Genomic DNA, 12,863 nt, shown 5'->3' with positions numbered 1-12,863 from the left:
AACTACCTTACCAAGATTTTCATACAGGTGATACAAATAATCCAAAATGTATGCTATAAAAGAGCAGCTAACAGTGAAGGCTGAAGGCTGATTGACCATGGCATGCCCATTTGTAGAGAATCCAGTAGATGAGGGAGCGCGTGTAGTGCGCAGAGCATTCATGCTACCAGCTCCAAGGTCATTCCAGGACAAGACAGAGCCACTGGGCTTTCCAGATGACTACTTATTTGTTCAGAAGACACAGTATTATATATCTTTGTAAATTACTGGGGCCATATATTGAGAAGACCACTAGACGTAGTAAAGCTCTTACCAAACCCCAAACGGTCTGTATCGCTTTGCGCTTCTTTGCCAGTCGTGCATTTCTGTACAGCATTGGGGATGCAGAACATCTTAGTAAGGCAACGGTCTGCCGCGAAATTCGAAAGGTTTACCTTGCGCTTAAGCGTTTCCTTAATATATTCATCAAATTCCCTGGTCACAGAGGCATCCTTCCCATCCTTTTCAGAACAGCTGGCATGTAGAAGTAGTGTTGGTTTGATCAGTAACTTGGAGTCAATCAATCAATCAATCAAATTTTATTTATATAGCGCTTTTTACAACAGTTGTTGTCACAAAGCAGCTTTACAAGTGGCGAGTCCTAGCCCCCAGTGAGCAAGCCAAAGGCGACAATGGCAAGGAAAAACTCCCTAGTTTTTTTTGCATGAGGAAGAAACCTTGAGAGGAACCAAGACTCAGGGGGGGAACCCTCCTCCTCTGGCCGACACCGGTCATCATGACAACAACAATTTAGACAGAAAGAAAATAAAGAAAAGGAAAAGATGTAGTAATGTCCATCATGGTGTAGGTTTATCCGGTCAGGCAGTAGGGGGCTGGCACTGGAGTTAAATGTATATGACTTTAACAGATGCTCTTATCCAGAGCACTTACCGAAGTGCTTTGTATTCATCTTAATCAACTATTTCATGCTAAAATTCATTCAATTCAAAACGCATTGAATTCTCTAGGATTTCCAAATGTCATTGGTGCTATAGACTACTCACATCTGGATAAAGGCTCCATCTGTACCCATGGAGGCAGACTATGTGAACCAAAAAATTATTTCACAGCATCAATGTACAGGTACATGCAAGTTTTGCCTACCCACCAGAAAATGTAAAGCATGTCAGTTCATGGGTTTGAATAACTTTCACCCTTTGTCACTTTTGCCACTGTTCTAAATGGTTTGCACCAGCCAATTTCTATTCTCCAACATTGAGGCAAAATGTCCCGGCTCGGTGCACGATTCCAGGATATTTCGTGCCTCCTCACTGGCACAGAGGTTTGCCCAAGGTAAGAACACTCCAACCACACAAAATAGTGCAGATTTGGCCTCAGTGTTTAACTCTACCCCTTATAATCGTAGGTGATTTTCCTGGCTTACTGCTTGGGGATAGGGGTTACCCCTGCCAACCTTTTCTCCTTACCCCATATGCAGACCCTACAACAGATGCAGAGAGGAGGTGCACATTCAAAGACAAGGGCATGCATTGAGATGGCATTTAGACAGTTTAAGACCAGATTTAACTGCTTGCGCCATCTCAAAGTCACCCCTGAGAGAGCCTGTGATATTGTAGCACCCTGTGCAGTTTTGCACAATGTGGCAATACTGCAAAAAGAAGAAATGCCAAGAGTGCAGTTGGAGCAATGGGAAGACAACATTTTAATTGCAGACCACATGGATGGTAGAGCTATGAGGGACATGTATGCAAACACTTACTTTAGTTAAGGGAATATTTTGTTTGCATTTGTTCATTAACACTATTAATATAAAACAAGATGCCTTTTTTGGAAAGAGAAATTTATTCATTGTCTTGCTGAGCCTGTGGACAGAAGAAACTTTGATTTACTTATCTTGCAAAAGCAAGCATATTAAAGTCAGACCTTTTTGCAAATACTCACATTTTTCTCCATTTTCTTTATTTCAAGCTCCAACTTCCGTATGTTTAGTTTTTTGTATTGCAGATCTGCTTTTTTACATTCTATATCTTGGAGCAAGTACCTTTTGTAGATCTCACTAATCTCAGATTCCTTCAAGACAGAAGTATAGTCAAGATTGAGAAGTATTTATTCATGTTGAACTGCATAACTACTACTCACTTGTTCTCTTGCAGAGGTGTGAGCTCTGGACATGGAGGCCTGAGGGTCTTCTCTGTTCTTCCATTTCCTTTAAACACAACACAAATCATGAGATCACACAGCACATTAACAGACAGATACATAGACACACATGCCTTACAGAACAGGCAGACACTGTGTCCTTTCTGAACAGGCAGAAACTGTGTCCTCATCCTTCTGTACCATCCTGGATGGTCCGGTAATCTCCCCCTGCAAACAACAAATTAAGACACATAAATATTAACGATCCTCAGGGTTCAGTCATAAGAAATAGGCTGGTTTATGGTATGCACATCATTGTCAAATACAAGAGGGTCCAAAAGAGTCAGCACACCCCCCATCACTGTACAATTTTAGTAATCAATAATACTATGATGTAGCCTGTAAGAACAAAAATGTAAAATCTGAGAAACAACTGAACCTACCTTTAACATAAGGCTGTGTATCATGAGGACAGACAGGATCAGATGATGTTCTTCGATTCCCACAATGATGGGGTGTCCGCTGTTTTGCTCTAAAGCAAGGTCTTCTGCAGGAGTGAGGGCTGCTACAGGAGGCCCACCACCAGTAGCAGCAGTAGCAGTTTTCTTTCTGGTTGCTAAAATATTTTATACAGTTATTTAATATGGTGTTTTACCTTTTCCTGCACATTGGACTAATAAACTGTACTTCTACCATTCTGGAGTATATTTTTATATTTCACCTTGATCTGCTGCCACGTTCTCTTAACCCCGCTCATGTTACTTCTAAATGAGGAAATTATTAACATTATTAATTTACTATAACACTTTTTAAATGCCAATGAATGAATTAAATTATATGCTTACGCATTGTCTGCAATATTATGCCAGGCAGCTTCTCTGGCTGTATTAATACAGGACGTGTTGCCTTTCTTCATAATAACATCTTTATATTCCTCATAAAGACGTATGAGTAGCTCCTGTTCAGCAGAAGAAAAAAAGCTGCTCGTTCTTTCAGCTCTTTCGACATTTTCTTGCCTTTTCGAATATCGATTAGTGAGACTGTGTAAATACTGTGTGCACGCGCATGATCGCCGATTACAAAAGCCTGGCTTGAATTAGCGGGAACAAGTTGCGTCTGGATTTCGTTAGTGGAACGGAACTAGACGGAAGTGTATGGTGTTAATTTTGGGACAAATGTTTTGTTCATTTGAAAATGAGATCTGAAACTGAAAGTTACAGTGTTGAGCCTGAACATCGAAAAATACCACAATCGATTCAAAATAAAAATAAGTGAAGCAAATGTTTTTTCAGTTTAAATACAATTTTGATTCAATTCTGTATTTATTTTGAATCAATATTTTTTTTTTCAAGTTTCAGGTTGCTGTATATTTTGATATTTGAGGTTTAATGTATTTCAGATTTCTGACTTTTTTTCAGATTCAGATCTTATTTTTTTGAGTTTCGGATCTTTTTTTCACTTTCACATTTTTTTTTTCAAGTTTCGAAGCTGTTTTTTTCAGTTTCAGATCTTCTTTTCAGTTCAGACTTTTGGCCCCGATCTAATGTGAGGGGCGTGGTATTAACGGATAGGGGCGTGGCCAAACGAGTGACAGCACAGCAAATCATTCCTGAGAGCCTTCCACAATGTTGCCTGATCAAAAAATGACAGGCTTTTACACTTTATATTGAAATAAATGCAGCAATGAAAGAGTCCTGTTAAGCGAGACTGTCTGGAAAGGATTTACGTTAATAACTTAGATACACTGTGATGATTGTTCAGACTAATGTTTCCAGCTTTGCACCCAGCACTTCGCGCTCGTCACTGTTTTGAACGCAGTGCGGTGACTCCATACGCCTGCCTCTGCTGACAGACATCTAAAGACTCTTTGGTGACTCTGCGTATCAGCCACTCGTTTAAAATCATCCCGACGAGCTCCGAATCACCATTTGTTGAAATGAAGATGGTTCATAACTTTTGTTTGAAAATTATGTTAAATGAAATACTAGCCGACATCCAGCTAGACAGCTCTATATTACTAGTTCAGAATACTGTTTAGCGATAATTAAGATTATAGGAGGGTACGTGAATCTACAGTGGTAGACCGTTAACGACAGCACTAAATTTAAAGGGTTTATTATTATAGATGTATGGTTATCAGTGAATGTTCCTACACGCCATCAGCGTCATTTAAACCTCTGCGAGCGAGTGGCATCGCATTTAGTATTTGTGCAATTTGTAGTATATTTCGCTTTGTATTGGTTTCTATTTTTAGTCTAGATTACGTCTGTTACGACCCCACGATGTCATGGGTCTAGATTTGGGGTGTGTGGGGTAGTAGCATGTGCGTAGTGGACAAGATGAAATTAAAGAAGAACGCGAAAACCAGACGGATACGTAAGAAAACTCTTTACTGCAGAGTGGTAATGGGTATAAGCCTTTTCTACGCAGCAAAACACTGAACAGACACGTACGTACAAAAATACACGATTAATAACCAAGGAAATAAAAACCAACCAAGGAAAGGAGCAGTAGACTGCACCAAAGAAAAGAAACAAACAAAATATACTACACTAAGTTAACAAAGCAAGACTCACACCTTACTAACATAAAGAAAATATATCTACGACGATAATCTCAAACAAATATACATACACGGTGCCTGTCACTATACTGGTGTATCTTATACAACATCTCTGCATGGGTGTCTATATAAGTGTGCACATGCTACTACGTTCTTACTCCATGGTGGAGATTTTCACAACACTATTCATGACAAAAGCCATCGCACAAACCCTCACCTCTCGCATGAGAATCATGAGCTACAGTTTCTCAAAAGTCCCACACACAACCATAAAGGCAGTAAATGCTCGCGTCGCCTCCCGGCAACTTCCAGCAACTCCGTCATGCAGATTATGAAGCCGAAGATCCGCCCCCTCATCCAAATCACGACCTTCGATTGGCCGACAGAATCCACCCGTAACCAGGCAATCTATCTGTTAAACCAAAACTAACCGAAAGAGAAAACAACCTCCCCAAAATCCACAGTTCACGTAACACCGCAGCATCAGCCATCAACCACCGAGCGGCTACTGCCACTCATTGTCTACCACTAATCTAAACTCGACATTATCGTTAAAGAGTATGTGTTCTGTATGAGAGTATGTGGTGTGTGCATGGGCAGTGGCGTGCACAGACATTTTGGGGGGCAAGTGCTGGGGGGGCACTTTTTAGCGCACGTGGAACAATTCATTATTTAAAAATTACAAGCGCATGTTGAATGAAATTTGACTTTTATTAGTAACATTCTCTAAACGTGAGTTTTCAATGGAAAAAGTCACACCGCCAACTGATAAAATCCATATCCAATATTAACTATATACAGTCATTGTTAAGTCCTTCAGTTAACTTCTGTTTATCCTCCACTGTCTGCGGGCCTTGTTGCATATATTTTGCAATTATTAAATCAATATAGGCCTACAATTAAGACAGTAAAAAGACAAAAAAGTAGGAGAAGGAGTTATAGGCTACTGACTGTTGTCATTACACGAATGCAGATGGGCATTTTTCACAGGTAATGGGGAACTTCCCGTTTCTTCTTTCACAAACGAATGTGTTAATTTATGTTGCCTAACAACCTATACAACAGAAAACGTTCAGCTTAACACATAGATTTGCAAACTCTACCTTAATTATTTGTATGTGGTCGTCCTCACGTTATCTATCATTTATTTGGGCTAGAGCGACTAGTTTATCAGGTGACCATCGGCTAAAAATGCTTAGTAGTTTGGCTGAGACATTTTACTGCACAACAAAATGATTTCACGTTGGGCTTAGAGGGCAAACGGTACGATTTGACTTGATGTGTATGTGACCTGGCTGGTGGGGACGGGAGAAGAAGTCTATCTGTGATCGTGCGTGCTGTGCTGAAGTCCGTGTGTCTTCTATTATATTAACATAGTTAAGTTAATGTTAAATGTGAAACCCCTTATATAAAATGCTCTTCTCAGCAAGTGTGTCCTCCCATTAATAACACTTTACCCCCACGTCACAACATAAACAATAAAGATTTATTACAGATTATTAATCAGTGAACGTTCATCACGCCATCAGCGTCGTTTAAACCACTGCGAGCGAGTGGCATCGCATTTGTAGGATTCGTGGAAATGAAGATGGTTTATATTTTTTGTTTGTTAATTTATGTTGGGTGAACGATTCAGAGCTAACCGACAGCTCCAAACTACGAGTTCAGGATGCTGTTTAACGATTATGTCGGGAGCCGCTCGGCTGACAATCTAGACTAACAATAGAAACCAATACAAAGCGAAATATACTCCTTTCCTTGGTTGGTTTTTATTTCCTTGGTTATTAATCGTGTATTTTTGTACGTACGTGTCTGTTCAGTGTTTTGCTGCGTAGAAAAGGCTTATACCCATTACCACTCTGCAGTAAAGAGTTTTCTTACGTATCCGTCTGGTTTTCGCGTTCTTCTTTAACTTTATCTTGTCCACTACGCACATGCTACTACCCCACACACCTCAAATCTAGACCCATGACATCATGGGGTCGTAACAGACGTAATCTAGACTAACAATAGAAACCAATACAAAGCGAAATATACTACAAATTGCACAAATACTAAATGCGATGCCACTCGCTCGCAGAAGTTTAAATGACGCTGATGGCGTGTAGGAACATTCACTGATAAACATACATCTATAATAATAAACCCTTTAAATTTAGTGCTGTCGTTAACGGTCTACCACTGTAGATTCACGTACCCTCCTATAATCTTAATTCGACGTTATCGCTAAACAGTATTCTGAACTAGTAATATAGAGCTGTCTAGCTGGATGTCGGCTAGTATTTCACTCAACATAATTTTCAAACAAAAGTTATGAACCATCTTCATTTCAACAAATGGTGATTCGGAGCTCATCGGGATGATTTTAAACGAGTGGACGATACGCAGAGTCACCAAAGAGTCTTTAGATGTCTGTCAGCAGAGGCAGGCGTAAGGAGTCACCGCGCTGCGTTCAAAACAGTGACGAGCGCGAAGTGCTGGGTGCAAAGCTGGAAACATTAGTCTGAACAATCATCACAGTGTATCTAAGTTATTAACATAAATCCTTTCCAGACAGTCTCGCTTAACAGGACTCTTTCATTGCTGCATTTATTTCAATATAAAGTGTAAAAGCCTGTCATTTTTTGATCAGGCAACATTGTGGAAGGCTCTCAGGAATGATTTGCTGTGCTGTCACTCGTTTGGCCACGCCCCTATCCGTTAATACCACGCCCCTCACGTTAGATCGGGGCCAAAAGTCTGAACTGAAAAGAAGATCTGAAACTGAAAAAAACAGCTTCGAACTTGAAAAAAAAATGTGAAAGTGAAAAAAAAGATCCGAAACTCAAAAAAATAAGATCTGAATCTGAAAAAAAAGTCAGAAATCTGAAATACATTAAACCTCAAATATCAAAATATACAGCAACCTGAAACTCGAAAAAAAAATTTTTGATTCAAAATAAATACAGAATTGAATCAAAATTGTATTTAAACTGAAAAAACATTTGCTTCACTTATTTTTATTTTGAATCGATTGTGGTATTTTTCGATGTTCAGGCTCAACACTGTAACTTTCAGTTTCAGATCTCATTTTTAAATGAACAAAACATTTGTCCCAAAATTAACACCATAGAAGTGAACTGTTTGGCTAACTCAAGCGAGGCTCACTCTAATAAGCGCCGCTTTCATAAGCTCGCTTTGTGGAATAGCCCCCTGGTCCTGCAGGTTTCAACCCTCCATTTCCCTGGAAGTCACGTGTCATAAACTATCAATATGACCCATTTAATCAGATACAAAGGATTACATAATCCAGAACTTGGGTTTGGAATCGAGTAGAGATGTATATCTTCACCACTAAGCTAGATTCGATACACATCTCGATACACTGCCACCGATGCGATATAACTGCGATACTCTGAAACCCCTTGTCGATACAATGCGATACAAATCACTCCTGTTCACAATATGATGCGATTCAAAAATTATTGGTAACGATATGACTTATTATATGAGGATTCAGTTTGATAAGTGATCATTCGATACAGTTAGTTGAGGTTTGAGGATGTATTGGCCTAACCCATCAGTTTTCTTAACTCAATAGCACAATTCTACTTTCTATTAACCAGTCCCACCAGGATTTCGCGGGCCTTTTTTGTGATTGTTGCGGGCTAAAATGTTTGATGTTGCGGGTGTTTTTCAAAAAAATTGCGATGGAAGTTGCGGTGTGTTTTTGCTTTTTTGTGAGTACATTACAATAGGGAGTAAATGTTGTATGGTTTCCTCTATTTAGTAGTCCATTTTAATTATCTATTTACCTATTTATTCAGGGTTGGCAACTTTTCAAGATCGCTTGGAGTGAGATTTGAACCTGGTGGGTGTGGCGAACATTAATTGTTGACGCCGGGGGGGGGGGGGGGGGGGGGGGGTTAGCGAACATAAGTTGTTACCGGGCGGCCTGTAAAATGGACACAAATTAAGTATTATATCGAGATCGATCGCCAGTGGTTGGCGCCAGAGCGAACTAGTAACTCATAGATATGGATCAGAGATAAATAAACTTTATCTCTGACTTTAAACTTTATCTCAGTTTAAAGTTTAAACTTATAAACTTTATCTCAGACCCTCGCCGCTTGCGTGCGCTGCAGTGACTTCGCGGGCTACCGTTGCATTGTGGGGAATGTAGTGTTTATGCGTGCAAAACACCATCGGGCGGCTGTGGCATGCGGGCAGGTTCTAATAGTAATTAAATATCATCCAGGGGGCCATAGATAATCAATTCGCGGGTCGGATCTGGACAGTTTATCCCCGCTTTCACGTAGTGTACCGGGATACTGCTTTTCCCGATCTTTTTGCCGTTATTTTCGTCTGCTCCTCTTGAACGTATATACGGAAGTAAGGCGGGAGTTTGTCGACGTCACATCAAGACGACATCAGTGATTGGTCAAATTTGCGGGAAAGTTGCGGTGATTGGCTGAAGTTGCAACACCGCCCTAAATTCGCGGGGTTTGCTTGAAGTTGCGTTGAAGTTGCAAATCGCAACATCGCAACTTTCTGGAGGGTCTGATTAACATAGTGAAAATTATGATCTGCAACACCACTGTCTGCTAGACTTACGAGGGGGTAGCAGCCGCAGAGATGTCCACACCATGCCGTCTTTTCATGTGTGTCGCCAGGTTCGTTATGCTACTAACGTATTTGATAGCCCCACGGCATTGTTTGCAGATGGCTTGCATCTTGTCAAGTTTACCACATCGCTTAAAAAACCCGAAATATTGCCACACGTTTGATTTGTGGGTCTTTTTTGGTGCCTTAAATATCTTTGTCGTTGCTAATGCTCTCGTTTCCCTCCATCTTTGTTGTGTACGTCTGCGTATTTGCGTCAGTACCTGAGGACACGATGTTGCCGAATAAAAAAAAAGAAATCAATAAAAATAAAAAATATGTTGCCTCTGAAAATGTTAGAATAAGGAATAGATACTGGAAAACAAAAACACCTGATTTAATCATGGTATTTGCCGATGCAAAAAGGCTAGAGGCGATGCATCGTGAATTCGCCCGCAAATTAAACCCGATGCACGTTGAATCTACCGGTGCAGTCGAATCGCAGACATGTGTACCGATTTACCGATGTGAATCGGTGAATCTCCACATCCCTAGATTTGAGGTTAAGATGTGAACACAACTGCCATAGACTAATCCACAACATTTGGACGGTTCTAGTGCAAGTCGCTAGAGGGAGCACTGCTCATCTTTTAATCGTTTAAGATTTGCAGTATGCTGGTGTTTCGGCTTCGAGTTGAAATTGACGTTATGCAGCGTCTGGCCAGTTAACGTTGAGAAGGTGTAGATTAATTTTAGAAGAATAAGCTTACAACAACGGTCATCTTGGTGGTATTGAACATTATATGTTCTTCATCTTCAAATCTTAAGTTGTGTTACTAATGGTCATGTTTAAAAAAAAAACAGAAAGCAAAACTATGTAAAACCTAAAGATCAGCCAACAAGTCACAAACGAATAAAAACAACATCCCTAAAAATATGTGGTTTGTATAATTTATATCACAATTACCCAGTTCAACATAAGATGTACATCTGAGCACTGGAAGTTGGCTCCAAGCTTCTTATTCACATGAAACATTACCAGAGATTTTAAATGTGTAATGTTCATGACCCGTTTGGATTATTATTATTTAGTTTCATATTTGGAATTTTTGAACAATATAATGTCTTTTTTGTTTTTTATTTATTTGGTTGGTTGGTCTACTATTGTCAATTCTCATTCTCTTTTTAAATTCAGTTTCTCTTTAAATCATGTTCCACAAGAGGCACACGAAAAATGTCAAATGTCATTTAAGCTGTGATTTAAACTATGGTTTCCCACAGCACAGTAAGAGTGCATTTCTCTTTGACTGGCCGACTGGTTCCACGGTCAGGGATGAGTAATGGCCGTATGTAGATCAGTCATCGTGGGCGGAGGGTTGTATCAGGTTCCAGCCCCAAGGTTTCGGTCTCTACCAGAAATACTCTGTCAGACAGGAAATCACTTCTCACACCTGCAGGCTGGCCAGCTGACCACAGCTTGCAGGAGGCGTTCATTCTCTCTCCATGGTCACTACATTATGTAGAGGTGTAGCAACACACTGCTGTCTCCATCAGCCTTCGGGGGGGGGGGGGGGGGGGGGGGGGGGGGGGGGGTGTCATTCTTTAGTTTTTCTATAAGATTACCACTACTGCAGCATGATGTGAACTAACCATGTGTGATATCAAACAATGAGACATGTTGAGTAAAATGATGTGTGTGTGCGCGCGCGCGCGCATTTGTGCATGTATGTTTATGTGTTTGTGTGGGCATTTGTGCATGCATATGTGCGTTTGTCTGTGTGTGTATGCATTTTTGTGTGTATCAATCAATCAATCAAAGTTTATTTGTATAGCGCTTTTCACAACACATGTTGTCACAAAGCGCCTTACAGGATTTAAAAGGTTAACAATACTACGGGTCCAGAACCCTAATGAGCAAGCCAAGGGCGACAGTGGCGAGGAAAAACTCCCTAAGATAGTGGGGAATAGGAAGAAACCTCGGGAGAACCAAGACTCAAAAGGGAACCCATCCTCCATTGGGCGGCCCGTTAACACACAGATTACACAAAATACAGACAAATACACAAGTCACACACAAATCACACAATCAGACTAAGTAAAGGTAAAAATGAAAGTTCTGGGTTATGATATTGTCACTGTAAATGTCTGTTGATGAACGCCAGGCTTTCATTCCGTGTCGGGGCAGCGATGCTGGTATTGTAGGCTCCGACTGCAATGTTACTCTCCAGGTGAACCTCGGAGAAAAGATACGAGATGTAGTAAATATGTAACAGATTAATCAAAGGCCAAACTAAACAGATGAGTCTTTAATCGAGTTTTAAACATTGAGACTGTGTCTGAGTCCCGAATAGAGGCAGGAAGATTATTCCACAATTGTGGAGCTTTAAAAGAAAAGGCTCTTCCACCTGCTGTGATCTTTTTGATCCTAGGAACAGTTAATAACCCTGCGTCCTGCGAGCGAAGTGAACGCGCTGGGTTATATTGTTCAATAAGTTCACTAAGATAGTCTGGAGCTAAGCCATGCAGCGTTTTATATGTTAATAAAAGTATTTTATAGTCAATACGGAATCTAATTGGCAGCCAGTGTAATGACGATAGTACGGGACTAATGTGATCAAACTTTTTAGTTTTTGTTAAAACTCGTGCTGCTGCGTTCTGAACCAGCTGGAGTTTGTTTATCGATTTACCAGAACATCCAGCTAGGAGACTGTTGCAATAATCTAAACGAGAGGATATGAATGCATGGATTAGTTTTTCTGCATCACTAATATTTAATATGTTTCTAATTTTGGCAATGTTGCGCAAGTGAAAGAACGCTACCCTAGTTATATTATTAATATGTGTATCGAACGAGAGATCTGGGTCTATTGTGACGCCCAAGTTCTTTACCTCTGCGCTGGGGGTTATAGTAAAAGAATGTAGATTCAATGCTGCATTATGTATCTTGTCTCTCGCAGCCCTAGACCCAACTATTATCCATTCTGTTTTATCGGCATTTAGTGCTAGAAAGTTACATGCCATCCAATGTTTTATCTCTTCTACAAGAGTATGTATGGGTGTTTGTGGACATTTATGTGTATGTTTTGCGTGTGTGCTTTTGTGCACACGCACACCTAAATTTGTTTGTGTGTGTGTGTTGCGTGTATTATGTGTGTGTGCGCATTACATGTGCTATGTGTGTGTTTTGTGTGTGTGTGTGTGGGGGGGGGGGTGTCGTTCTTTATTTTACCTATAAGATTACCACTGCAGCATGATGTGAACTAACCATGTGTGATATCAAACAATGAGACATGTTGAGTAAAATGATGTGTGTGTGTGTGTGTGTGTGTGCGCGCGCGCGCGCGCGCGCGCATTTGTGCATGTATGTTTATGTGTTTGTGTGGGCATTTGTGCATGCATATGTGCGTTTGTCTGTGTGTGTATGCATTTTTGTGTGTATGGGTGTTTGTGGACATTTATGTGTATGTTTTGCGTGTGTGCTTTTGTGCACACGCACACCTAAATTTGTTTGTGTGTGTGTGTTGCGTGTATTATGTGTGTGTGCGCATTACATGTGCTATGTGTGTGTTTTGTGTGTGTG

General features: G+C 40.4%; 1 long non-coding RNA gene across 1 annotated transcript; it reads right to left on the bottom strand.

Annotated features, from left to right (window-relative positions):
• Positions 1 to 1,774: 1,774 nt before the first annotated feature.
• On the bottom strand, positions 1,775 to 3,447 carry LOC143509806 (uncharacterized). The gene is made up of 4 exons (XR_013129783.1): positions 2,985 to 3,447; positions 2,861 to 2,903; positions 2,583 to 2,755; positions 1,775 to 2,367 (listed from the first exon to the last, which is right to left on the bottom strand). It is a non-coding gene; the product is annotated as an uncharacterized LOC143509806 (long non-coding RNA).
• Between the last annotated feature and the right edge of the window lie 9,416 nt (positions 3,448 to 12,863).

Source organism: Brachyhypopomus gauderio, chromosome 3, assembly GCF_052324685.1.
Source record: "Brachyhypopomus gauderio isolate BG-103 chromosome 3, BGAUD_0.2, whole genome shotgun sequence".
NCBI classification, from domain to species: Eukaryota; Metazoa; Chordata; class Actinopteri; order Gymnotiformes; family Hypopomidae; genus Brachyhypopomus; species Brachyhypopomus gauderio.
This window is presented reverse-complemented; position numbering and strand designations above follow the sequence as displayed.